The following is a 26279-nucleotide window of genomic DNA, read 5'->3' on the forward strand; positions in this document are numbered from 1 at the left end:
ACATACGTTTTTGTACAGTGAGATGGGCATGACAGGCATTTTCCCATTCATTTTCTGTACAGAAATTATGCATATGAGCATTAAATTAATTTATAACCTTGTACTCGAGGAAGCACATCATTATTAATTAACTATTGATTGATCTGGATATAGAGTAGAAAGGATAATGAACAGACCCTGGTGACAATGTGTTTTTTTTCCCTACCCCATAGACATTTGACTGTGAGTCATTATTAATTGCCAGGCCATTAAAGTAAAAGCTCCCTAATAATTTGCAGTGTATTAGGAATCGAGCTATTTTAAGAAATCAGGTGGCACTAGCTGAACATTTTATATAAGTCATCTCTTGAAATTGGAATCTAAGGGGGAAAAAAGAACTGAAAGTCCTAAGGAGCAGTTTGCCTTTAATTTGAGGTACATCACCATATTAGAGTGAGAAGGACAGTTAGAAATAAGGATGCCTGGGGTTTTAGTCACAGCTCATCCTCTAACCATTTCAAAACATCAGAGGAGAGATTTAATTTCCTTGCCATCTCTTAGTTTCAGCATCTTTAAAATGGAGACAAAAGCAGTGCCTGCCAAGCCTGGCTGAAGGATGAAGTAAAGCAATGGTCCAAAGGATGAGGCCACGCCCACCTAGACTAACTTATGCTATGTTAGTGTTGTGTAAGTTGAGCCTACTTGCCTTTGGCAGCCTGCCTCAGTGTGTCATAGTCCTGGCTTGGATGGGCTATTACTAATTCCACTCAGGAGTTCTTACTATGTCTTGGTGTGTTGTTGTGTTTCTTTTTTTTCCCCCAGAGCTGAGGACCGAACCCAGGGCTTGCAGTTGCTAGGCAAGCAAGCGCTCTAGCACTGAGCTAAATCCCCAACCCCTGTTGTGTTTCTTTTAAATCTCTTCCAGTGTAAACTTTAATATAAATATAAATATAAATCATTCAGCAATCTTAGTAACATAGAAGCTTCTTCAACAGACTCAGGGTGTGGCCGTAGATGAGTAACAAGACCCATCACCAGTGATTCTCAAACTTGTGGTCCTAAAACAAGTACCATTTCAGTCTTAATGGACTTGTGTAAAATGCAAATTTGGGGAGAGGGCAAACTCAGACACATTATTGTAAACCTAGGGGTGGGGCTTGACCATCTGTATGTTCTATGCTGACCTTCAACCCATCATTCTCCTGCTTTATCCTCACGAGACTAGCATTACAGGTGTATATCATTCGATAAATCATTATTTTGAAGTATATAACCTTCGGTTTATCTGAATGGAAGAACATACATCTGCAGTTTATTTTTCAATACTATTTAAATTTTAAAAAAGTATCTGTAACACATTATTATAGCGGTTCATGCCTGTAATCTCAGCACCCAGGAGGCAGAAGCAGGTCGATCTCTCTGATTTCCAAGTGGGCATGGACTACACAGAAAGTTTTAGGCCAGCCATGGTTACATATTGAGTTCCTTCATCAAAAATATTGTCATAGAAGAGAGGAGTATATTGATTGCAATTATAATTAAGAAAGTTATGGGGGTGGGTGATATAGCTCTATTCGAGACCACTGTTCTAGCATGAACAACTAGGAGTGATCATCAGAATACAGGGTTTGTGGGGAAGAGAGGCAAAGGCTGTCTCCCCCTTGATCTTACATGTTTAATTTATTGGTTTTGCTTATGAGACAGAAAAAACCATAAAGTTGGATGGGTAGAGAGGAGGGGGAGGACCCAGGAAGACTTGTAGGAGGGTAAAATATAATCAAAATATACTGTATCAAATTCTCAAAGAAAAATATATTAAAATACAAGTAATTTAAGTTATTATGTTTTCTCTAAGAAAACATTTAAGGATAGTATTACCCTCCATGCTAAGCTATAGAGGTATCTTGAATTCAATCATTCTCAGTTTAAAGAAAATGTAATTCAATATTTAAAATAAATGTTATGGGTTCTCTAAAAAGTCAAAACTGTTCATTACAACTTTTCAAAGTAAAATTGTAAAAGTCAATGAAATATCTGAGATGATAACTCACTGTGTTATATTTGCCAGAACAGTGTACACAACAGGGGAAAAACTAATAAAACTCTGCAGGGTTCACACTGCTCCATGCCAGCTCAGTGAAAAGTCAGCAAATGGAACCTTGCCACTTTTGAGACAGAGAGAGAGAGAGAGAGAGAGAGAGAGAGAGAGAGAGAGAGAGAGAGAGAGAGACACTAAAGTCTGAACTGCAAACGTAAAAATGAAGTGAGTATATTCTCTACAGAGTGTACTTTCACCTTGCAAATGTGAGCTGGGGTTACTATTTTGTTGATATTTATTTGCTTGCAGCAGTAATTAGTCTTCCAAGGTCTACTACGTGAAAGCTTAATGTGTGTGTTGGGGTGGGGAGGACAGGGTACTGATAGTAGTACTGAAGTATCCAAAGCATTGAAACAGGTTGAAATTCAGTGATACCTCAAGTGATTCTGCCATGATAGTGTGCAAGCTCTGGGTTGGGGATGGGTAAAACTATAGCACTTTGGCATGTGTAAAGGCGGTGACACTTAACTGCAAGTCACTGTAGATTTACTGCCAAACATTCACCCTTTAAAAATAACCAGTTTCACTTAAGAATACTCTTGAAGAAGCAGTAAAGCTCAATTGACCCTTGCCTATATGTCTTTTTGATTACTACATATATAAGGAGATGGAATGTATACTTAACATACTCCCATCACATACAGAGGTATGACAGTAAACTGGAGGCAAAGTATAGTACCACTGAGTTATGATAGGAACTAAAGACTCATGTCATGGAACACTGTTTTTACTTAGAAGGCTGGCACACAAACTGTCTTCCAACTTGAATATTGGCAGGCATTTCCTCAGAACTGAACGTGCAAGCCCATCCCTTAGGAAAGCACAGTGTTTCCAGCCAATGATCACGTGCAAGCAAAAGCTGCATGCTACAGCCAAATCCAAAGGAGAAAATATAGACAGCTGGCTAGGTTCACAGTCTAAATTAATATAGAAAACAAACTGGTAACAAAAAGAAGGTAACAGTTAAAAGTGAAGAAAATAAATAAGGTGTAAAGCACTTAGAACAGCAGTTTACAAAAGGAGAGCTACAAATTCTCTTTTATCCACAAGTATATTAATGGCACATACATCGAATGTGCCAATCAAAAGGTAGAGATGAATCATTTAAATCCAAACAACGTGGCATAAGTCTATGCTTTTACAAAGAGATATAATTTGTATTGAAAGTAAAAAAGATGAGGAAAGACACAAGCATTAACAACTGTAAGTAAACGAGAGCTGGAATAGTTGTGGTAATATAAGATAGTCTTCAAGACAGACAGAAATTTGTAGGATAGACAACAAAAGATTAAACTGTCAACTCATCCAAAAGATGACGCAAGCATATATGTACTGGAACTAAGTTATGTGAAGGAATACTTGAATTTTAAGGGAGAAAGAGACAATTCAACAGTAATATTTAGTTTTCAATTCTCTTCTTAAATAATGGATAGAGTAATCAAGCAAAAAAGAAACAAGGAAATGGAAGACCTGAAGAACAAAATCCTAAGGAGATCACACAGACACGTATAGCACACTCAATACAACAACAAAACCTACTATCATGTGCATGTGAGACATTCCTTAAATACTTATTATATTTGTATGGGGGGTTTCTCTGCATGCATGTCTGCACACTGCATACATGTCTTGTGCCCAAGAAAACCAGAAGAGGACACTGGATCCCCTGAACTGGGGTTCCACATGGTTGTGAGCCTCCAAGTAGTTGCTGCAAGTTGGACCTACAGCAATTGAAGGTGACTTCTCTCTTCCTGGTACCATCAAACCAAGCCCCTCTGCTCTATCCATGCACTGAAATGACCTGAAACTTCTGAAATCATGAGCAAAACCAAATAATTCCTCCCTTTAGTTTGTTCTCTTATTTGGTCACAGTGACAAAAAGCTAATTAACACATTCTATATATAACAGGTAACTCAAAGTCAATATCAATTTACATTTAATTGTTAAAAATGCCTACCAAAACTGGGGAGGACATAGATCTAAAGTTTTGTAGTCTTTTTTTTTTTTTTTTTGGTTCTTTTTTTTGGAGCTGGGGACCGAACCCAGGGCCTTGCACTTCCTAGGCAAGCACTCTACCACTGAGCTAAAGTTTTGTAGTCTTAAATCTGGCATTATTTCCTTAGCGATGGCAGATAAGAGGAGGAAGGTAGAAGATACATCAAGTGGACTGTATGTAAATTAAAGACTTATGCTTCAATGGTTCAATTAAGCAAATGAAAAGACAAACTACAATCATAATTTAAAATTATTTTTCTGATAATGGTGTACTGTTCTGATTACATAGAGAGCTCTTGTAACCCAAAAGTTAAATAATAGTAACAATAATACACACATGGCCACAGTCTGATGAACCCCATTACTGTTTGTCTCTGACCTGGTACTAACTTTCCTGGGCTTCATTTTTATACTGTTTTGCTTTTCATACACTTATTATTCAAATTATACACAATTTATACTCAAGTCTCATTTGAAAATTTCTAGAAATTCATGGCATATAAAAATAGAGCAAAGTAACGAGCAATATTGCACACAACCTTCTCACCAAACTCAGTAACAGCTCTGTCTTCCCAGACTACAAGGACACCTCCATAGGCCCGGATGTTAGGACCAGCAGCTTTGAATATTATTTTCTTCACTGTGATTACATTCTTACTGGCTGAAGGGATGCTAAATGATGCATTAAGAGAGAAAATGTTAAAACACACCTTCGGTCATTTTCATAATCCTTTTGTATGGAAATAATAAAAACCCACTGTATTCAACCACACGCCATTCCTAAAATTATACAAATGGCAGTGAACCTGATAGGCAGCACTACTGTTGCCAGATTGTGCTGATTGTGACTTCAGCCAAACTGATTAGCCTCCATCCATCTAAATGAAGACATCCTCGCTGACCAATACCTTGGGTCTTTGCTGATTGCCCTCCACGGCAGATAGACCTTCACTGATTGGTTTTAGCCAAAGTTATAATCTGAACCACTTCTGAGATAAATTTTGAAAAGAACATGATTGAAAGGAGTGCGAAAATCAGGTGAATTGAGAAGCATTGTGACCTCGGAACAGAAATAGCTCAGAGACTCATCTCATGCAGATCCCTCTGTGTCACCTTAGGCATGTCTCTCTGTGACAGCAGCACTGGACATTGCTATCATCTAAACTCTGTTACTCTGCATGTGCTATTTCTACTTTCCAATCTCTTCTTCTGATGAGCTGTTTAAATGCCAGCCAAGATTCCTCATACTCAACAATTACTTCTCTCTTTGCCCAGGCTACTAACGAGGGGATGATACCATTATGAGATCTTGTCATTTTTCCCAAGTATTTACACAACTTCAGCTGTACTGCATGGATTTTCAAACAGGGAAGGAGGACCTATGCTCTTCAGAAGTGTATCTACTGGCAAGGCACTTGTGTTCCTGTAAGCTAACACCCATGTATGCTCCCAGAAACAACCTTCATGAAACTTGTTGGTTCACATATACACACAATACCACATGGAAGCAGAGGAGGGACTAGTTGAGGAGAAAAAAGGAATTAGTGGAAGTAGGAAGATAACAAGATATGAGAATACAGACGGTGAACATGCCAGAATATATTTGTATATGTATGAAAACCTCATAGTGGGACACATCATTATATATAATTAATATAAGTTAACAGAACAGAATATATAAAGTAGGGCCTGTTTTATTTTTAAATTCTAGTGAAGAATGATGGTGCCTTTATCTGAAATATATCTTACAGGTTCCAAAATTGAACAAAGTCAATTATGATTCTTTTTGCAGTACAGAACTAAGAACAGGGCTACAGTGTAAGATTACATTCTTTTGGGATGCTCCCAGCTCTCTAGGCCCCAGTTATGTCAGCCATAACCAAAGAGGATTGGATCAAATGATCACTTCCAATTGCCTCATCTTAAAATTCTATGGACCTCAGAGCAAAATTGTAAAAGACTGGGAAGTAATTTCAAGTTGCCTTTTCCCATCATCCTGCCATTTTTGTCTCTGGAGATATTTCAGCAGCCATAATAAAATGTGTAACACCTGCACAGCGACTTAGTTCTCTGTGCTGTAGTCTTATACAGGCTTCATAATTGAACATTTGGACATGAAAAACAGTATTGTAAAATAAGCAACTTGGAGGTTATGCCTTGGGAGTTGGTGAGTGGCACCATCAGAGCAGGTGGGCTGCAGTGAATTAGGAGAACACATCATCTCAGGAAGCTGGACGAAATGCGAAATTCAGGCCATACAGTCTTCTATTGATTTCAAATGATGGCCAGAATATTGCAGCTAGAAATAATGTCAGTGTGGCTACTTGCACAAATCATCTAGCCTCATACAAGAGAATTTTCTAATCAAGTTTCTTCCTGAGGAAAGGTGTTTTCAATTAAAAAAAAAATCCTTCCTAAAGCAGGGGTTGCTTGCTCCGAACAGGTGCCCTTGGCTAGGAAAGGTTAGTAGGCACAGTTAGCATGGTTTCATGGGTTATGTGGCATTGCAAAGTCCTGTTTGGGTAAGGGACACATGGAACCCACTGCTCCACTTGAAGAATCAAATTACTTCATTTTGGAGTCGATTTATAGAGAATGAGATCAAGGCTTCAAAGACATAGGTTTGGAGGAGGACAAGTGTGAACATGCCTGAAGAACAGAGGGAGGAAGAGTGACGCTTGGCTACACAAAGCTGCTGTTAATATTCTTCCAGCTTTTCCAAGGAGTTAGTCTCCAGTCTTTTAACGCAAGGAAGAGAAAGAAAATGAGATTCTCACCCTTTACAGAAAGGGCACCAGTACTACTGTTGGTAGTGCTGCCACAGAGAGTAAGCAACCCACACACCAGAAGTCCTACAGTCACAAGGAAAAGACAAGATGATGATTAGGCTCCTTTGTATTGACTTTTCTTTAACAACTTTTGATTAACTGACAAACCAGCACATCCCTCTTGCTAGAATCATGAAATCACATACATCTGGTGCCAAAAGAGAGGGACTAAGGCCAGGCACACGAATTCTCTATCCATTCAATTTTATTAAAAACTCATTGCATGGTGCTAAGAAATATCAAAAGGGTTTGCTTTTCTAATAAAGGCAATCTCTTCATTCTCTGTTTTCTTATCTAAGTTTTACTAATATATAAAACAGTATCTGACTCATGTCTTGCCACCCAGCTGGAGCTAATAACATACATGAATCAGAGGATGAATGGTTTCGATTTGAGTATTGCAAGTATGGTAACAAAAGAACACAGTAGCATTCGGGTTATTACTGTTCTGCGAAAGGACACTGAGTAGGGCCCCTTAGGACACTGTTTCAAATATCAACTTCAGGCTAGGGAATCCAAATTAATGAGTCATCATAAACATTCAAAAAGCAAATAATTCAATAATGATCATAAAGACATGCAAAGAAGAAACAATGTCTGCAAGGAATTAGTATTCAGTCATCTAGATCATGCCATAAAAATATCCCTCATGTCAACATGTAGAAGAATGCAGATCGATCCATGCTTATCACCCTGTACAAAGCTTAAGTCCAAGTGGATCAAGGACCTCCACATCAAACCAGACACACTCAAACTAATAGAAGAAAAACTAGGGAAGCATCTGGAACACATGGGCACTGGAAAAAATTTCCTGAACAAAACACCAATGGCTTATGCTCTAAGATCAAGAATCGACAAATGGGATCTCATAAAACTGCAAAGCTTCTGTAAGGCAAAGGACACTGTGGTTAGGACAAAACGGCAACCAACAGATTGGGAAAAGATCTTTACCAATCCTACAACAGATAGAGGCCTTATATCCAAAATATACAAAGAACTCAAGAAGTTGGACCACAGGGAGACAAATAACCCTAGTAAAAAATGGGGTTCAGAGCTAAACAAAGAATTCACAGCTGAGGAATGCCGAATGGCTGAGAAACACCTAAAGAAATGTTCGAAATCTTTAGTCATAAGGGAAATGCAAATCAAAACAACCCTGAGATTTCACCTCACACCAGTGAGAATGGCTAAGATCAAAAACTCAGGTGACAGCAGATGCTGGCGAGGATGTGGAGAAAGAGGAACACTCCTCCATTGTTGGTGGGATTGCAGACTGGTACAACCATTCTGGAAATCAGTCTGGAGGTTCCTCAGAAAATTGGACATTGAACTGCCTGAGGATCCAGCTATACCTCTCTTGGGCATATACCCAAAAGATGCCCCAACATATACAAAAGGCACGTGCTCCACTATGTTCATCGCAGCCTTATTTATAATAGCCAGAAGCTGGAAAGAACCCAGATGCCCTTCAACAGAGGAATGGATACAGAAAATATGGTACATCTACACAATGGAGTATTACTCAGCTATCAAAAACAATGGCTTTATGAAATTCGTAGGCAAATGGTTGGAACTGGAAAATATCATCCTGAGTGAGCTAACCCAAACACAGAAAGACATACATGGTATGCACTCACTGATAAATGGCTATTAGCCCAAATGCTTGAATTACCCTAGATGCCTAGAACAAATGAAACTCGAGACGGATGATCAAAATGTGAATGCTTCACTCCTTCTCTAAAAGGGGAACAAGAATACCCTTGGCAGGGAAGAGAGAGGCAAAGATTAAAACAGAGACTGAAGGAACACCCATTCACAGCCTGCCCCACATGTGGCCCATACATATACAGCCACCCAATTAGACAAGATGGATGAAGCAAAGAAGTGCAGACCGACAGGAGCCGGATGTAGATCTCTCCTGAGAGACATAGCCAGAATACAGCAAATACAGAGGCGAATGCCAGCAGCAAACCACTGAACTGAGAATAGGACCCCCGTTGAAGGAATCAGAGAAAGAAGTGGAAGAGCTTGAAGGGGCTCGAGACCCCATATGTACAACAATGCCAAGCAACCAGAGCTTCCAGGGACTAAGCCACTACCTAAAGACTATACATGGACTGACCCTGGACTCTGACCTCATAGGTAGCAATGAATATCCTAGTAAGAGCACCAGTGGAAGGGGAAGCCCTGGGTCCTGCTAAGACTGAACCCCCAGTGAACTAGACTGTTGGGGGGGAGGGCGGCAATGGGGGGATGGTTGGGAGGGGAACACCCATAAGGAAGGGGAGCGGGGAGGGGGATGTTTACCCGGAAACCAAAGAATTATTATTACGTATTAAAAAAATAAAAAAAAGAAAAAAAAATCCCTCATACAAATGTCAAGAGAGAGAACCTGGTTGGAAAAAGCTTTCTGGACTGTTTCTTGCTGTATCACCTCATCATTCACTTTCCTACCTCACTCAACTACCTGATATACAATCCCTCCATCCTGTTTTCTATATATCACTCTCTCTCTTTCTCAGCTGGCTGCAACATGCCTTTTATCTTTCTACCCTCCTACTTTTGATTCTGTGTGTTCAAACCCAACTTCTCTCCCCCAACTCTCTACCTCCATGTTCATAGATCTTCCTGCTCCCTCCCACCTATCCAAAGAAGACACCTGGGTGAGCTTGTACAGTACCACTGTGTTAGCTACCCACATGTTGTCCTTGTCAGGAACTCCCTCCAGCCGCCTCATCTCCTGACCTTTGTATTTACTGCCTTCATAGCTAACGTGTATACACGTGGAGCTTTCTCCATGGTTGCAAACTTGGAAATGCGAACAGGCATCAAGGTGTCTAACTTTAGCTCCAGAAAGATTCTGTATGGTCTCATTTCTCCTGCTCCTTGCTAAAGGGAAAGAACTACTTTATTCCTCCAGTTCTCTGCATCTCATCCAGAAAAGAGGGGGGAAACCAGCTCTGCTTTATGAGGCTAAGGTGAGGGTTATATTAAAGAACAGACACAAGTGCTAGGAATGAAGTTTCCTAGAAGAGACACTTAAATAAGCAGCCATTGCTTTTCAGGTTCTCGTCTATTTACTACATACAGTCCTGTAACTTACTAAAATTATTAGAGCACTTCTTAAGTAACTGTCTCTTCCAACTATTTGATGCTGTGGGTGTCTCTTGATTCCTCTAATCTACAGTCACTTCTCTGGTTTCCTTGTTGGTGAAACAATGGGATCCACTAAGGATTTCTAAGGGTCTTGAAAGCAAAGTTGCAGACAACAGCCTGGGTTCAGTGGTTCCCAGGCAAGCCAGTATTGAAAGAATCACTTCCTTGCAGAAAGAGTATGTTTTATACCATTTTTAAGGGCATTTCACTTTGTACTTATTTGTTTTCTGATCAGGGGGAAATGCATGAGAAATAGTTAAAGAAAAGACATTTGCCATTTCAATGAAAGTCTCTACAAAGCAAATATTTATCACTACAGTCTAGTGAAACGTTGGCCTTTAGATTAAAACACATGAAAGTGACATATGGTGCCTTCCCATCCCCAGAGAAGCACGCCTTCTAGGTTCTATTTATTGGCTTCTGAAAGTTTTATTGAGTTTCCACTTTGATTCCTCTAACCTATCCTAAAGGCAAGGGAAAAGTGTGAGGTTGCCTTTAGTTCTCCCAACATGCAAACGGTGGCCCATAGCGCAGTGTACATCCCTTTGGCCTCACCGTCTGGACAAACAAACATCTATTGCTAAAGACAAACACTTGGTTGCAGCTTTTCCCGTCAAATGAGATAGCAATCATCTGTTTTCAATCGTGCATTTTTCTTGAGAGACAGACATGGGGAGGAAAAGAGAGGAAGAAAAAAGGAATGAAGGGAAGAAGAAGGAAGAGAAAAGGAGGAAGACTAGAAGGGGCTATTAACATAGGAAACATAATTATATGCTGAATATGCTGCCCTCACATGCATACCAGAACTCATTATATGAATCTCTGCTACTGACAATGAGTAAGTTTATTCAAAACTATCTCAGAGCAGGGAATGTTGCTTTTGTCTAAGAAGCACAAGGTCCTGAGTTTGTCTCTTAGCAACCCCTGCACACCTTTCTTATCCCACTCAGTGAGTTTGTCCAAATCTATTCCAAGTACTTTAAAGCCTATACAACAATCTAGTCATCTCTTTGGTTTAACATCTTCCTTAGCAGTGTTTATCAAAAACAAGGATTGGCTATAGCTTGGTTTTTATAACTATGAATGCACCCTGAGACAATACGCATATTTTACTGTGGAAGCCAGCAATTAGCTATTTGTAGGCAATTTATGCTTAACTAGAACCTGAGCCTTGAAGGGCAATACATTGAAAAGCTGCATATTAGCTTTTCTACAGGGGTTTCATGAGGGCTTTTAAAGAAAACAGTACTCATAAAACTCAAGTAGGAAAATTATTAATGATGTTAAGGTCTCTTAATGAGTTCTACACTCCACTAATAGCAATCTAAAAGCAGTGATACATTTTTATAGAATTGCTTTCATTAGAAACAGAACCCGGTTTTACTTTTTGTCTCGATTTTCTATACCTAATCCAGGCCCTTCCAAACATTCAAATTCCTGCTCCTCAAACCCCCTCCATCTGTAGGAGCCAGGCTCAGTGTGGGTTGCCCGGTCTTCCAGCCATGCTGGAGCCTGCTTGCTGCCCAAGAAGCTGGAGAAAAGACAACATTTTTTTAAAAAAGCCTTTCTTTCCAGAGGCTATGTAAGGTTCCAGGACCTGGTTGGCTTAAGATAGATGTCAGGGCTACTGAATGAGCCCTGAATCACAGAAAGAAAAACCTTCTTCCGGTACTATTCCCCAGTTTCTAGTTGAGCCCTACGCTTCTGTTGTCCTTCAACACAAGCAATCTATTTCATAGAGACCCTTTACTCGTTATCACAGTGGTTACACAATTTTTCATTCATGGTCAATTCCCCTAGGACACCTTTTCTGACCTTCTCGAGTATGACTGGATAATTCTGGATGTTGCTGTAATGTTGTGCAGTGACTGATCTCTCTTTTGGTCACTGTATCCCTCACTAGATTAGAAAGCGTTCTTGAGAGCAGCTGTTGGCTGCTTCTACTTCTCTATCCATAATACTTGGTACAGAATATATCAAAATACTCACTGTGAAATTGTGACCTTGGTAACATTGTCTTATCCACTTAGCGAAGTACTAGAGAAAAACCCTTATCAAATGAAATCAGCTCTCTGAAAGTAACTAGGTAACAAAAGAATGTTCATACACATTGTCAACCACTTAAGAAAACCACTTAAATGTTCATTTCTGTCTATATTTTAAGCCTTCATTTAATTAACACTGACACTTTGAAAGTCTCAGAAATAATCAGGATCATTAGTGTCAGCCTGACAAGGGTATGAAGAAAGTTTCTGTAACATCACCCAAACTGCTTTCACAAGATTGTCGAGAAATAAATAGCTCACTGTGAAATTTATGCCTTTCTTTATATATTAATCAATGATACAGTGGAACTCTAACAAGGTTAAAAGTGTTCTCTGATTTCTATTATAAAGATAAGTTCAATCAAGCAGCCTACCAGCGTACCAATGCAGGTCATTCAATAATTCAATTGTACTAATGACTATGGCATGCACGCAAACAAGAGAATGAAACAGGCTGAGACACCAAACCTGGGAAAATGATTTAAAAAAAAAACCAACAGTGATTTGCATCGTGCATTTTCAAAAGCCCTTGCAGCATGCATCTGCAAATGAAATGGAATCTATTCCTCACGACCCGACAGATAGCTTTTGTCCTTGCTTATCCATTGCGTGTAAATTACACGTGCTGACCTTTAATTGGCTGTAACTGAAACACATTTTGAGTAACAGTTTTTCATTGACATGCTTAGATGTGTGCAAGAGTCGGAAGAGGAAGAGACGAGACTTAACAGTTTCTATTCAGCACTGCTGTCATGAATAGTACCACCACATCTCTGAGTTGTCTTTGTCTCAATTGCATATTTATACTTGATTCCCTCCTCATCAAAAATTTCTCAGGCAACTTGTGAATACACAGATGCAAAACTATCTTGGCATGGAATTTCATCCTGTGCCTATTTTATTTCTGTTCTTCACAGAGAAATACTCATAATGCCCAGTGTGCTGAAATCTTTAGTCATGATGTGTCTATTGTGATCTCGAGGGATTTTACAATCAGAACACAAAGCAAATCAGGAACTAACTTCAGAAGCCAGCTTGAATATTTTAGGTAGAAAGAATCATTGAAAGAGATGAGTGATACAGCACAAACAATACAGGCCTGATGGATAGAAGCCAGAGGTGTTTGTCCCGGTTTGCCTTTAACTGACACCTTTGGCAAACACCTTTCTTCAGATCATATGCTTCAGTTTTCTCATCTTGAACGTGAAGAGACAATAGAAATCTTTCCAAAATCATTAGAAATCTTTCCAAAATCATTCTCTGATTTAAATGTAAGAGGAAGAAGACAATGTGAAGAAAAGGAAAGGAAAAATACTTTATTCTTCTATAGCACTTGCAGAACACAGGTAAGAAAAAAGAAAGATCAAGAGAATGTAATAGGCTGCAGGAGCAGACAGGGGAAAATGTTGCGAAACAAAGGTCCCAGCCCAAGGACAGCATCTACCTCTGGAGCACCTAAGAACAGACCATTGAGGCACACTTGTGAATTGGGAGGTGCTTCCTGGAGCATCTCTGATCGAAAAGATCCACAAATGCTTCAAGATGTTTCCTTTGATCCCAGCACTCACAGATGCTACATAGGCACCTACTTTGTATTTGGTTTATTCATCTTCACAACGGGAACATAAAGTTTTGGACTCATTTTGCTTAGTCCCCATGCTTTAGCTCTCACTTTCCTAGACTGTTGGCTTGGTTCCCACCGGTAACCAATTAAATCTCCTTACTCTGGCTTGAAAAGATAAACCAAGGAAATGTTCTGTCCTGTCTGTGTTAAGCCTTCCTGGCTGCTAGACTGATAGATTTGTTTTCTTTTTATCCACTAGCTGCTTTCATTTGGCAGAGAAAAGCTCCCAAATAGACATCCTCACTTGCTGCCTCTTGGAATTTGCATTTTATCTTGAATATTGCATTTAATGAGTCTTTTTTTCTCTTGGATTATCTCTTCAAAGTTCAAGATGAAGAGGAGTGGGCTATGTTGGGTGTGGGTGGTGATTCTGGCTGTTTTTTCTGGCACTGGGAGGCCTAACTGCTGTAGCAAAAGATGTTTATAAGGAAAGGAGAAATAGAGCCATAATAGAGCTTCAGGGAAGCCTACAGGGACCCAGACAAGAATCTCTGAAACAAACACTAGACCAAGAATCTGATCACTTAATCTGGGCAGGAGGTAAGGTGTCTCTGTAGTCTCGATGATAGGCTCATGGAATTATCAGATGGGAGGCTTAATCCATAGTCACTGTGGAAGTCAGAGAGAAACATGTGAGAATGTAATTTAGGAACGGATAAAGGAGTCAAGAGCAATACAGGAAGTCAGAGATTTCCACTGGTACATGAGGGCTGCTCCAAATGGAGAAGACATGGAATTGAATGAAAAGGAAAATGCAAAAATTAGATGAAAGAACAAATGACAATTCTTTATAACAGTAAAGGCAGCATATTTATAGACAGTAAAATGTACCTAGTATATGCATACATATACATGTATACAGTAGCAATTGGTGAAAATGGGCTACAAATTTGAAATGGAGCAAGGAGGGTATGGGAGGGTTTGGAGGAAGGAAACAGAAGGAGGAAATGATACAATTTTATTATAATCTTAAAAATAAAAGGAATTAAAACAAATGAAGGCAAAACTAATGAATCTTCAAATGATAAGAAACATTTAATTATCCTTATGATGAATCCAACAAGGAAAATTAATAATATCAGAGAACATATGCAGATGACTGCACTGGTCTCACTATCTTCCAGCATCCAGCATTCGCCCCAAAAAGAATAAAAAATGGGCCATTTAGGAGGAGGTGGTCCTTAAAGAGCCAATATCACTCACAGTGGCTCAGATTCCTCTTGTCTCTCTCTGTTCTTTCTACTTTTCTCCTCATCCTTTGCTTGAATATTTTTTCTTTGATGGGGACCCATCTGAGATTTACAACATCAAAACTTTTACATTTCAATTGTATGAGAGGCACGTTTTCTTTGTGTCCTATATGTTAATGTGGGGGGGGGCGGAACCTGGTATTTAATTTTTCTTTTTGTCGGAGAGTAGAATGGTAGCCCAAAGTCCAAGAAACAGAAAGGTAATAGAAGGGAGAAAGAACATGTAAGCAGAGGAACTATGAAGAGAAGAGACATTTTAGCAATAGAATAAAAGCTTAACATTTAAATCAATAAATTATCCCAGGGATAAAAAATAGACATCTATTCACTTTTATACCAACCTACGTTTAATCATCATTTAACAGTGGTACCCAGTAAAAAAGCAATTTAGCATTATAATGCATAAATAACACTCCAAAAACAAAGGAGCCATAAACACAGCTTGAGTCCTCCCTCTATTCCTGGAGATTTCAGCACTAAACCACAGCAAAAGAAGATTAATGTTAAAAAAAAATCAGACAAACAAACAGACTAACAAACCAACAAACAATTTCTATCAAGGGATCCAGATACATTTTGCTGCCCTTTTCCCATGAGCCCTCTGGGAAGACCTCTGAGGAAAAGAACTTTTTCTTTGGATCAGTAAATGTGGTGCTGCTATTTGGGGACCCAAAAGATGAACACCCCATCATGCAAAGGAAGGACCTAGGGAGAAAAAAATCACTTTGCTTCACAGCAGGTAAAGTGAATCATATACATTTAAGAGTTTTCCCATTGCCTTTAAGTGATAGGCATTGTCAGTGTTTTTATTTCATATATATATATATATATATATATATATATATATATATATCTCAAAGCTCGTGGAGATGAAACATGTTTAGGGATGCAAAGGACTCTCACTGTAACTCCTTGAACCTCAAGCTATCTCTTCCAAGTCATATATACTTTTCCAACTCTATTCCAAGGAAGGACAGAATGAGTGCATTTCTTTTCTAGGTATAGCCTCATCTGCTGTGAAGAAAGCTTTGGTTTTTTTTTTCTTAAACCTTCATCCTACATTCAACTTTGGACTGGCAGAATCAGTCTCTCCTGTGGATAAGTCCCCATACTGGTTGTCGAATACAGAATGATCAGCCTTGAAACCATACACACACAAACAACAAAAATGTATATGCGTGTGTTGGGTGCATGGGAGTTTGACAGAGGGTAACTGGGAAAGGCTAGAAGGAGGAAAGGGATGGGGAAATGATGTAATTCTATTTCAGAAATCAATTTTAAAAAATGAAGCTTTGTTGTAATTTCCCATTCCTGGTATCTCACACAGTCTCTGGCCAATAATAACGAGAGCTGTGACAGCTCTGAATGGGGCCTTTCAGAATAGAACACTTTGAGTCACACATTAATTTTTTTTAATCAGAGCATTACAGATTCAGGAGAAATGGTGAGGAAGGAAATGGTCTTGCAAGCTTGATAAACACAGATGTGTGAGGGAAAGATTTCCTCCAGTGTGTTCCTTTGCCCTCTGAGATCCAAGGAAGGTTGACATCCTTTTCAGAGGAGTAGGCTACCTAACATGGATTCTACAGCTCCTTTCAGGATTGATTATATCAATTTGTAACAATTATTACTTTATTTTTAATCAGGTTAAGGACCCTAGTTTAGGCTCCTAATATTTTGTCTACATTACATTGTGTCTAGAAAACTTGTAAAGTCTGCTCAAAGATGATTTAAAATGCTCATAACTAAAAAGAAGTCAGCTAGGAGGTCATTATAGTCAAGACACCCACCCATTTTGCATCAAGGATTTGTTCAGGGGAATGAGCAGTTGAATCACACTGATATCCACTTAATAGGGAACTCCTTCCATGTTTTGAAAAAGATAATTTCAAGGTTTAGTGCAGAATAAGAAAGTCACAGAGCTTCGTATTTCACCATGGATATTTGAGCTGAAAGGGAGAGAACATATCTGCTATATAGCTTTAAAGCATTAAGGAAAAAACTAAGCTCATCAAGAACAGATTCTGTTTTAAAAAGGTAAATTAAATAGGCAATAATCCTGGGGGAAGCCTGAGCTCCAAGCAGACTTTGAAAAATCTAATTAGGATTAATTAATACAAGAATGAGGAAGAGAAGTGAGGCCCACTGGAAGTTCCCATGCAATTCTCAAGGCCACATGTAGAAAACAGGATGGATAATAACTGAGAAATTGGCAAGAAGGAAAGACCCTGAGCAATTTCTGGCTCCCCTTCCTTTCTTCTTCCCACTAACTAAGTCAGTGCACAACCAAAGCCTGGCCCTTCCCATATATTTGAAGCCTGGTTCTTTCTGGAGCTGAGGGATGTACTTCGGGGACTCCTGCTCTGCATAGCAGCTGAAGCAACAGTACAGCTAGTACGTACTTCCAAATCTTTCTCCTTCTGTTCTTTTACCAGGAAAATGGCAATCACCACATTCCTCTTCTCAGGATTATCATAAACCAAAGGAGGCCATCCATGGATAGAGCTTAGATCTCCATAAGGCACACAGCAAATTTTTATAATTGTGGTCTCTTCCTCAATCCTTCTCCTGTCCTGTTCACATTCTTCTTCCTTATATAGATTGAGAGATAGTGAGAAGTTGCTTTTTTAAAGACCATTAGCCTGTGTTAGCACAAGGCTGAGATCATATGTAAGAACTCTTGATCTCTAATCTGACATTTCTCATAGCAGCAGATTTCATAAGGTGCAACGTACTGTTCAACTGTTTCTCCCTACAAATGGATGACATCAGCTGAAAGACACCTTACTTCCTTTTTAGAAGACTTTTCTGGCAAAAAAAAAAAGATTGCTTCTCAATAGAACAAATGTACTAGCAGAAGCAGAAATAGGGTCTCTGTGATTCTTGAACTTTGATCAAACATCATCACTTTAAACACAGAACAGACTGAATGAATGAGATGCAGAGTATTATATTATCCTAAAAGAGTGAGAAGGGATGGGCTTAGAATAGGATTTGGCTAGGGCTATGGGGCAAGCAGTGTGAATAAAAGGGTACACCCTTTCTCAAAGTGCACACAGCGACCTCTTTCTGTGTTCGTGGGATCTGACCACTCCTAATTTCCTGGGAGAATAGTAAGAGAAATTCACATCTAGCACTGAGAAATGTGTATATGTTGACAAGTTGATTTCTGAGCCAAATCAAAGTCTCCTTCAGCTCTGCTACATGAGATTTGATGATAAATATAATTCGCAGCACAGGCTTGAGTTGAAAAAGAGTGCCCTAGTTATTAAGCATGAAAGAAAAGCTAGGAGAACTTTAAAAATCATACATACACATATATGTATGTATATTTCCTTTTGAAAAAAAAGATAGCACATTAATTCTAAGCGGTGCTGGGGCTGTATATTTTATGGGGTTTATTTGTACTCCACATCTTTGATAGGCTCTATTTGTAGCTGAAAATACAAACATACTGATTACCATCATGATTCCCCACATTTAGAACAAAATTAATTATCTGAGAAAAGCAAAAAGGCTTAGATAGACTCTGAGTCAGTAAATGATAATAGACAGCACCCAAATATAATGACTCCGTTTCCTGTTTTATCTGGTTCAGGCATTCCGAGTGGAATGAATAGGCAAACATAATTCGCTTTCTGCACATTCTTCAGAAAGGATCTGAATTGGGTAATAAGGGGGCAGCCTTGGCTCTTTCCTTCCCCCAACCCCAGACCCCACAGAAAGCAAGAAAACAGCATTGCAGGGTTATGAACATCCCGAAGGGACATTTTTGAAAGGATATGACGAAATCTGCACTTTTACGGAGACAAAAGTCATTTGTTTTACCCCACTGACACCCCCACACACAACAAGGAAAGGAACAGAAAACAGGGAGGCCCACTGCAGTGCACAGAGCTCAGCACTGAGTCAGGCTTGGCTGCTGAGAATGAGAATGATCTCAGAAAGGCCGCAGCACACTTGATGATGCGCATGCAGACTCACATCCTGGTGGCATTGACTGAAGCAACCATTGCAATCGTTTACTCCCTTAAGGAAATGACTATTCTACTGTCCTACCTGTTTAAAACCAACGTCTGTGATGGGCATAATTGTTTTGTTTTCCAATTGTGAGGGTTGGGGGGTATGAGGCTTGGCTTTTGAAAAAAGAGAGCCAAGGTAGAAAGAACTTTGGCCTGAATACCTGAGCAAGATAGCAAAATGCATAAGCCTAAGAGGTTAATGGGCCAAGGTGCCTTATGCAGGGGGTCGGGGGATCATTAGTGAATGACTGGCACTACATTTGCCAAGACAGACTTTAACTCCAGGCGAAGGAAAAGGCATAGCAGAGGAACCACACTGTGAATTCTGAGGCTTTTCAGCTTTTGTAATGAATAAATATCCAGAGGCTATTCTGTCTTCATAAAGTAAAGGCTGCTTTCACCAAGTTCTGAGTCCCTGAGCAGCCAACATTTGAAATAGGCATTTTGTACTCACTCACTGTCACCCTGGGAGCCCATGGGTCCTTACAATGTTGGACCATGGGGGTATCTTTCTGAACTTCTGCTCTCTTGGGCAAATAACCTTGAATTATCTAACTTTTCTGAATATCCTTTGGGAACAAATCCGTTCTCCCTGTCACTACCAGCAGACATGGATAAGTGTCAGCTAACTACCCTGTGGTTATCACATCTGCCACCTTTTACGTGCAATAAAAGAGAACGTCCCCAGTTTATGTAGCAATTGAAAAGTTATAACTCTGTATCCTCAAAAAGCAGGAAAGGAAAAGATAGCTGCAGAGAGAGAGAGGGAGAGAGAGAGAGAGAGAGAGAGAGAGAGAGAGAGAGAGAGAGAAAGAAAGAGAGAGAGAGAGAGAGAGTTTGAAGACCAGAGCAATCGAGTTTTACTGCTAATGAGAAGCAACAATATCAAGTGCTCCTTTGGTAGGGTTTTGTATTCTCTGCATGACTGAAAACACTGTCCCTGTTTATGGTCTTTGTGTGTACTTTTGGCTATGCTCCAACAGGTGGCACATAAGCTGCCTTATGGCTAACTAGACGAAGCTGAACTAATTGTTCTCTACTTTCTAACTGCTTGATTTGATCCTCCAAAGGCATTGAGAACTTGAGAGCGTCTTGCCATCATCCAAAGGTAGCAACTTGTAAGAAAATTCTTTACAGATAGCTTGGGCTTCTATGTGTCTTACAAATGGGAACACTGACCACTATTTGCTGCAAGCTATCTCTTCCAAGTAACTTCATGTAGTGTCTGTAGAACTTGGATGCTAAGAGAAATGAGCAATACCAATGGTGAGAAATAAGTTACCCCAGGTGCAATGCTGAGGATCTGGCCAGTAGACCAACGGATTGCTGTTTTGCTTGGTTTTATTATTATAGTGGTAAGGATACATTTGAGTTCTCTAAGCTGAAAAATGCTCCCTAGTAAAGCACCACACTCTGTTTGCAGGAGCTATCCAGCCCTCTTTGCCTTGCCCTGTGGGAATTGAGGCTAGGGAACCTCATACAAATGCTGATCCTCTGGTTACTGTCATTGCTGTGAGAAATTAATAGTTCTGCATCTCTAATTCATTCCTTTAACTGGCTTCCATAAAATGGTAGTAGACCAGCAGTATCAGCTTGCGACTGAGGAGAAATCCCAGACTTTCCACAGTTCTTGAGGGCATGTTCTCATTTTATCAGTTCATTAATCACAGAAAAGAGGATTAAATATGTATTCCCAAAGCCAGACTGAAAGAGCAACTCGCCATCATGCTGTCCCTCACCTAGGTGAAGGCAAACAATGCTAGATTTGCACAGAACCCATCTTATCTCCTAAAGTAACCTACAATCCACGTGTAACATCACAATGACACATTCAAAAGCTTTTTTTCATATGATTAGCTTTGGAAAATTGCCACTCAATGGTGTCAATTCTTCCTTTGTAGTTTTTCAATAATTAGGTCGCCTGTGTTTAATAACTGCCTTTTTCAGGTTGGGGCAGTAGGACCCTAAGTTCAGTGCTAGCCTGTGATATGAGTAAATCCTCAAAGCAGAACAAAAGACCAAACCATCACCTTTGTCTCCTGGCAATCACCAACGCTATTTTTATTGTGAATGTAAAAAAAATGAGAAAATGGAAATTTTCTGTCATGGCAGAAACGGACCTCATTTGAATAATATTGCTTATTGCCGTTCCTGATGCTGGCCTGCAGACACTAATGAGGTACTGAGATATTTGCTGAATTTATCACTTCTGAATCCCTTCGGAAAGGAGGGCAGCTTCTATGAATTCAGAGAAGGTATTCTGTCTGAGACTAAAAAAATGAAGGTGCAGTGGTAGCATACAAGGAGAGAAGCTCAGACAAACTGACATCTGAGAAATGGCCTCAGCCTTCAAAGGCAGAGAAGAAAGGTAAGGCTAATCTTGGAAATCTTGACGACTTACAGTCACTCACACAGACAGGAAAATGCACAAACTTGATAGGGTGAATTATTATTGTGGCTCAACAGGAGAATCTGCCTCAAAGCTTCCTACTATCCATGAATAAATACTGACTGTATTGCTTCTTCAAAGCCAAAGAAAAGGGTATACTCGGATAGGGACATAGGTTAGGCTCTCAGTAGGCAAAGTTACTACTGAAGGGAATAAAGTAGACATCTGAATATAATTTGATATTCAGCATAAATACCAGATACCCTGAACACTGTCTGTTTGGGCTGGAGATGTAGCTCTGTGTTAGAGCACATGCTTAGCATGCACAGACCCGAGTTCCAACACTGCAAAATCCAAGATGGCTATCTGTTGCTCCAGTGGGCAGGGACTCAACACTGCAACTGGAACTTAGAGATTTTCCACTATTGACAACACTAACATAGGTAGAGCCTACACAACCATTCTCTTAGAAACTATTCTGTGCCTTTAAGTGTTAGGAGTATGAGAAAAAGAGAAAGAAGAAACTACTTCATGTCTTCTAGTTCTTCATCGGGAAATAGTAGAGCAGGAGTCTCCAAGGAAAGAGAATGAATTCAAAAACTGATTGTGCAGCTGGAAAAACAGTAGGGAGTAATACAGGATATTAAATAATATAATAAAAAGCCAATTTAGGCTGTGTTTGGGGAATGAAGATACTAGTGAATAGAGAATGGATGTGTTTGAGAGAGCAATATAGTCATGGTAACAAGCATGAGTTTTGGAGTCAGACCAACCGTTAGCTCGGAATCTGAGTTCTGAGACCTGCTGGCTTAGCGACCTTAAATGGAGCAAGAGAATCTTTCATGTTCAGCTCCTTCCTCCACCCTCTTTATGACGCTCAGAGTCCACCATGCTGCTTCCACAGTGACATGTTTAACAGACATGTACAGGATCTCTGTCAGGGAGTGCTAAAGTCGCAATGACAGAAGAAAGGGAGAAACGGTAGTGATAGAAAGGGTCGCAATTTTTCACAACTTTCAGTGAAACAGCATAAGTCAAGGTAATAAAAGTGTGGGCCAGGAAACCACAATGCAGGGGCATGCTAAGGAAAGTTAATAAAGTACACTAGCAAATAAGGAAAAAGAGAGGTATGAACGGTCAAACACGAGTGTAAGAGCATGAATTTGAAGGAGAGTAGGCAGGGGTATATGGGAGGGAAGGGAAAGAAGTGTTGTAATTAAATTACATTCTCATAGATCAACAACAACAGCAAAAGAGTATATGAGCAATTTCATTGTGGACTGAGGACAGTCAAGGAGATTAGCTACGGAAAGTTTTGGCAATTTTTCAGGCGGAGAAATAAGCACCCCACATGTAAGGAATGAATGAGTGCATGAAATGCACATCATCTACCTGTAAGTATACAGTAATGGCAATCAAAGTGCTTTAGAGACAAAAACAATAGTACACGAAGCTGGGCTCGATCCTCTGTGTTGGGGGAAAAGCCATGGTAATCAGCAATGCTAGAAAAATGCATCATAAGGAGGAACCTATCTGTATTTGCTTCAAGGTATAGAATGTGGAATTCAATACAATGCTCATCCATTTTTACGGTGAGATTGTTTCACCCAACTACTATCAAAGGTTCAATACTCACTTGGGGGCAAGATGTGTATCCTTGCTTCCAAATACATTGGAAGACCAGATAAATATCTTTTGGAAGGAGCTTTTCAGTGTAGACATTTGTCTCCTCCACTTTCTGTTCCCTTACCCTCTTACATGTGCATACAGATATCTTTTACTCATTTATTGATATTTTTAATTCTATTTATTTACACTGAAATAATATGGGTTAATCCTAGTCTAAGATAAGTGTATGGAGCTGGGGTCATGGCTCAGTGATAGAACACGTTCCTGGCACATGTGTTTCTTTGAGTTCATTCATCAGCAGTAAAAGAAAAAAAGCTGTAACTGGACTGGAGAAAAGCTCAGAGGTTAAGGGCACTTGCTGCTCTTTCAGAGTACCTGAGCTCTCTGTTCCCAGAACCCACATAGTCACTTAACTCCAGCTCCGGGGGGTCCCGTGCGAGACACACACACACACACACACACACACACACACACACACACACACACACACCATTTAAACTAGTAAAAACAAATCTTTAAAAAGTGTAAAGAAAAATCATTTTTCACAGTGGATTAGGGCTTAGTGAGTCCTTGCACTTTCTACATCTAATGATTCATTTAATATCTAACATAGCAGCCCCATTTTAGAGATATAATATCATTCGTCCTTTGTCAAAAAAACAGTCTATGGTATCTGGGCTATTCACTTCCAACTTCTTAATCTTCTTTTATTTTTCTAACAAGGTAATCAGATGTTCTTAAAGGAACATCAGAATCAAGTTGGACCCTGTAGAAATGGCAAGTTCTCTAGCCTCTCCACAGCATTCTGTTAACAGAATATCTGGGCTTGGACTCCAGCAATGCTAAACTAGTTCTCCGGTTGACTGGAACATGATGAATAAATTTTGGCAACTGAGCATTTGCTACATTCAGGGCTGCTGTGAGTAAGAAGACTCCAATATTTGCCCACATTCCTTCACCTGGTCATCTACAGAATTGAGACCCATCCTTGCAGAAACTAAAACACTAACAATCTATAATTGAAAATGAAAATCTAAGATTGTCACAGCTATGTCGAAGGCCAAAACCACCTTCAGGATGTGAGATAGGTTAGAGCAACCAACCCCAACACAACTGGACAACATCCCTGTATGGATTATTTATTTAGCTATTTTTTATTTATGGATTATTTATTTAGCCATTATTTATTTAGCTAGTCAAGAAAGCTGCCCCACCCCGACCACTTAGGAATGGCATGATGAGAAAGAGAGATCTCAGCACCCCTGACCTTAGGCAACATCTTACTGTGGGGAATTCCCATTTTGTTAACACAAGGAAGTGAGCGTGCGCCAGCAGAGACTTGTTAACACTTAATTTTAAACCAGCTTTTGGGTTGAGGAATTCTGTCTGTGGGTTTGTTAGCATGAACAGAGTGCTTCAGTCGGTCAATCCCATAGTTCTCCTCACCCTAATAAAGAGCCCTGCCTGCTTGTAGCCTGTACAGAGTGTGGACTGGAACACACCCAGCCAGTGACTCCCTAATCCCCACCAGGTGATGCAAACAACTTAGTCTTGGTGATCATATAACAGCAATGAGGCAGCATACATATGCTTTCTGGCTTAGTTCAAGCATTCCCAGGGGATGGCAGACTTCACGCTCTCATAACTAGATGGGAGCTGGGAGCAATCAGGCCCTTAATGGCCAAACCAGAAAGGAACTGCATCACTGAGCACCTCCTGACAGCCAAGGCCTTTCCTCCTGAATGATAATGACACAAAATGTACTCCCTCTCCTGTATATTAGGTGTGTATGAGCACACACCTACATGTACACACACCTACAATATAGCAGGTCTGAAAGCCTAAAATAACTATGCGATTTATGTCTTTGCAAAATCTTAATGGTACTTTTAGAGTGAAAGTCTGGAAGGATCTACTAGGGAACAGAGAGATATGGCAGAAATAATATTAGATTGCAGCAGAAGACTACCTTGGATTCTGCTTCTGGCTCTTTTCTTAGCTAAAAAAACTTTGGGTATGCCTCCTGAGACTTTATTTCTTCATTTTCAAATGGGATTAGACTAGCTCCATTTTCCCACCTCTTTTCCAACCTTCACATCATAGCAAAATGTTCACTATGGTAGAATTTATTCAGCGACATGTGAATCAACCAATGAAATAGTGGCATGCTAAGACTTCAGAACTATGTCTGGGAGGTTACAGATGCCTGGCAGGAGACAAAATTCCCTGCATAAAGCAGATGTTGATAAATGTTCACACAACCAACCTGCATGTCCAGATCTCATCAAAACAGTGTACTTAGTTTGGTTTCTTGACTGTCTTTTATTTTGCTTTGTTTTCCTTCTCTCTGTGTTTGCTGTTGGAGACTGGGTCTTAGATTAGTTCAAGCAGTCTATTCAAACTTCCAAGCTTCGTGCCCTAGTCCTTGAGGACCAGGGCTATGGGCATGTGTCACTTGCACGCTCTAAACTTCATCTTTTTGTTTTAAAATGTACTGGGGGTTAGAAGTTCCATTAAGGTAACCTCAAAAAAAATATGTGCATGGATAACCTTTAAATACTCAAGCATCTTGCCATTAACGTACTCTTATTTTCCTCTTACTGTAGATATGCTCACACCCTGATGCCCTTGGTTGGGGCGGGACTCACAGTGGACCCTCCATCAATGCTACTGAATGAACATATGAATGCACTTACTTCTCATTTTTCTAGTTCTGTGCAATTGACTTTTGCATAAGGCCCCAGAATATGGCCTCAAATTATAAAGCAGTCAAGGGAATAATTAGCCATCGAAGAACACCATCGTTAGATAGGGCATTTCTGTTCATTTTACTATAAAATATTTTCTCAGCAAATGGGTTTTAAATGGCCAACACTGTGAATGGGGCAATTAGAGCAGCTCCATAAGTACCCGTGCTGAGGGTTGTATCGTTTCTGTCCTCCCTCCTAGTTTAATTCACCAAAGCAACCAATTACCCCTATCACGTTGCACTTCCAGAGTTTAAAGACAAGGCTAACTAGCCCATGCTGCTCTCTACATTCTGGTTAAGTAATAGCTCAGAGTACACAGCAATGTGCGGGAGGGAAGCTAAGAGCAGAAGTCAACAAGGCCAGCAAAGCCTGGGTTTGAATCACAGCTCCTTCCATAGAACAATTTTGGAGACCTTGGAACTTACTTACACTCTCTAAGCTTCATCCCTCCTGTGTGCAATGGGTACACTACTGAGACCCATCCTATGGATGGCTGTAATACGTGCGTTAATA

General features: G+C 39.8%; 1 protein-coding gene across 1 annotated transcript in view; it reads right to left on the reverse strand.

Moving 5' to 3' along the window:
* Gpc3 (glypican 3) overlaps positions 1-26279 on the reverse strand; it is a 367829-nt gene that overhangs the window by 130903 nt on the left and 210647 nt on the right. The gene's annotated exons all lie outside the window — the stretch shown is intronic.

The sequence above is a fragment of the Rattus norvegicus genome, chromosome X, assembly GCF_036323735.1.
Source record: "Rattus norvegicus strain BN/NHsdMcwi chromosome X, GRCr8, whole genome shotgun sequence".
Lineage (NCBI taxonomy): Eukaryota > Metazoa > Chordata > Mammalia > Rodentia > Muridae > Rattus > Rattus norvegicus.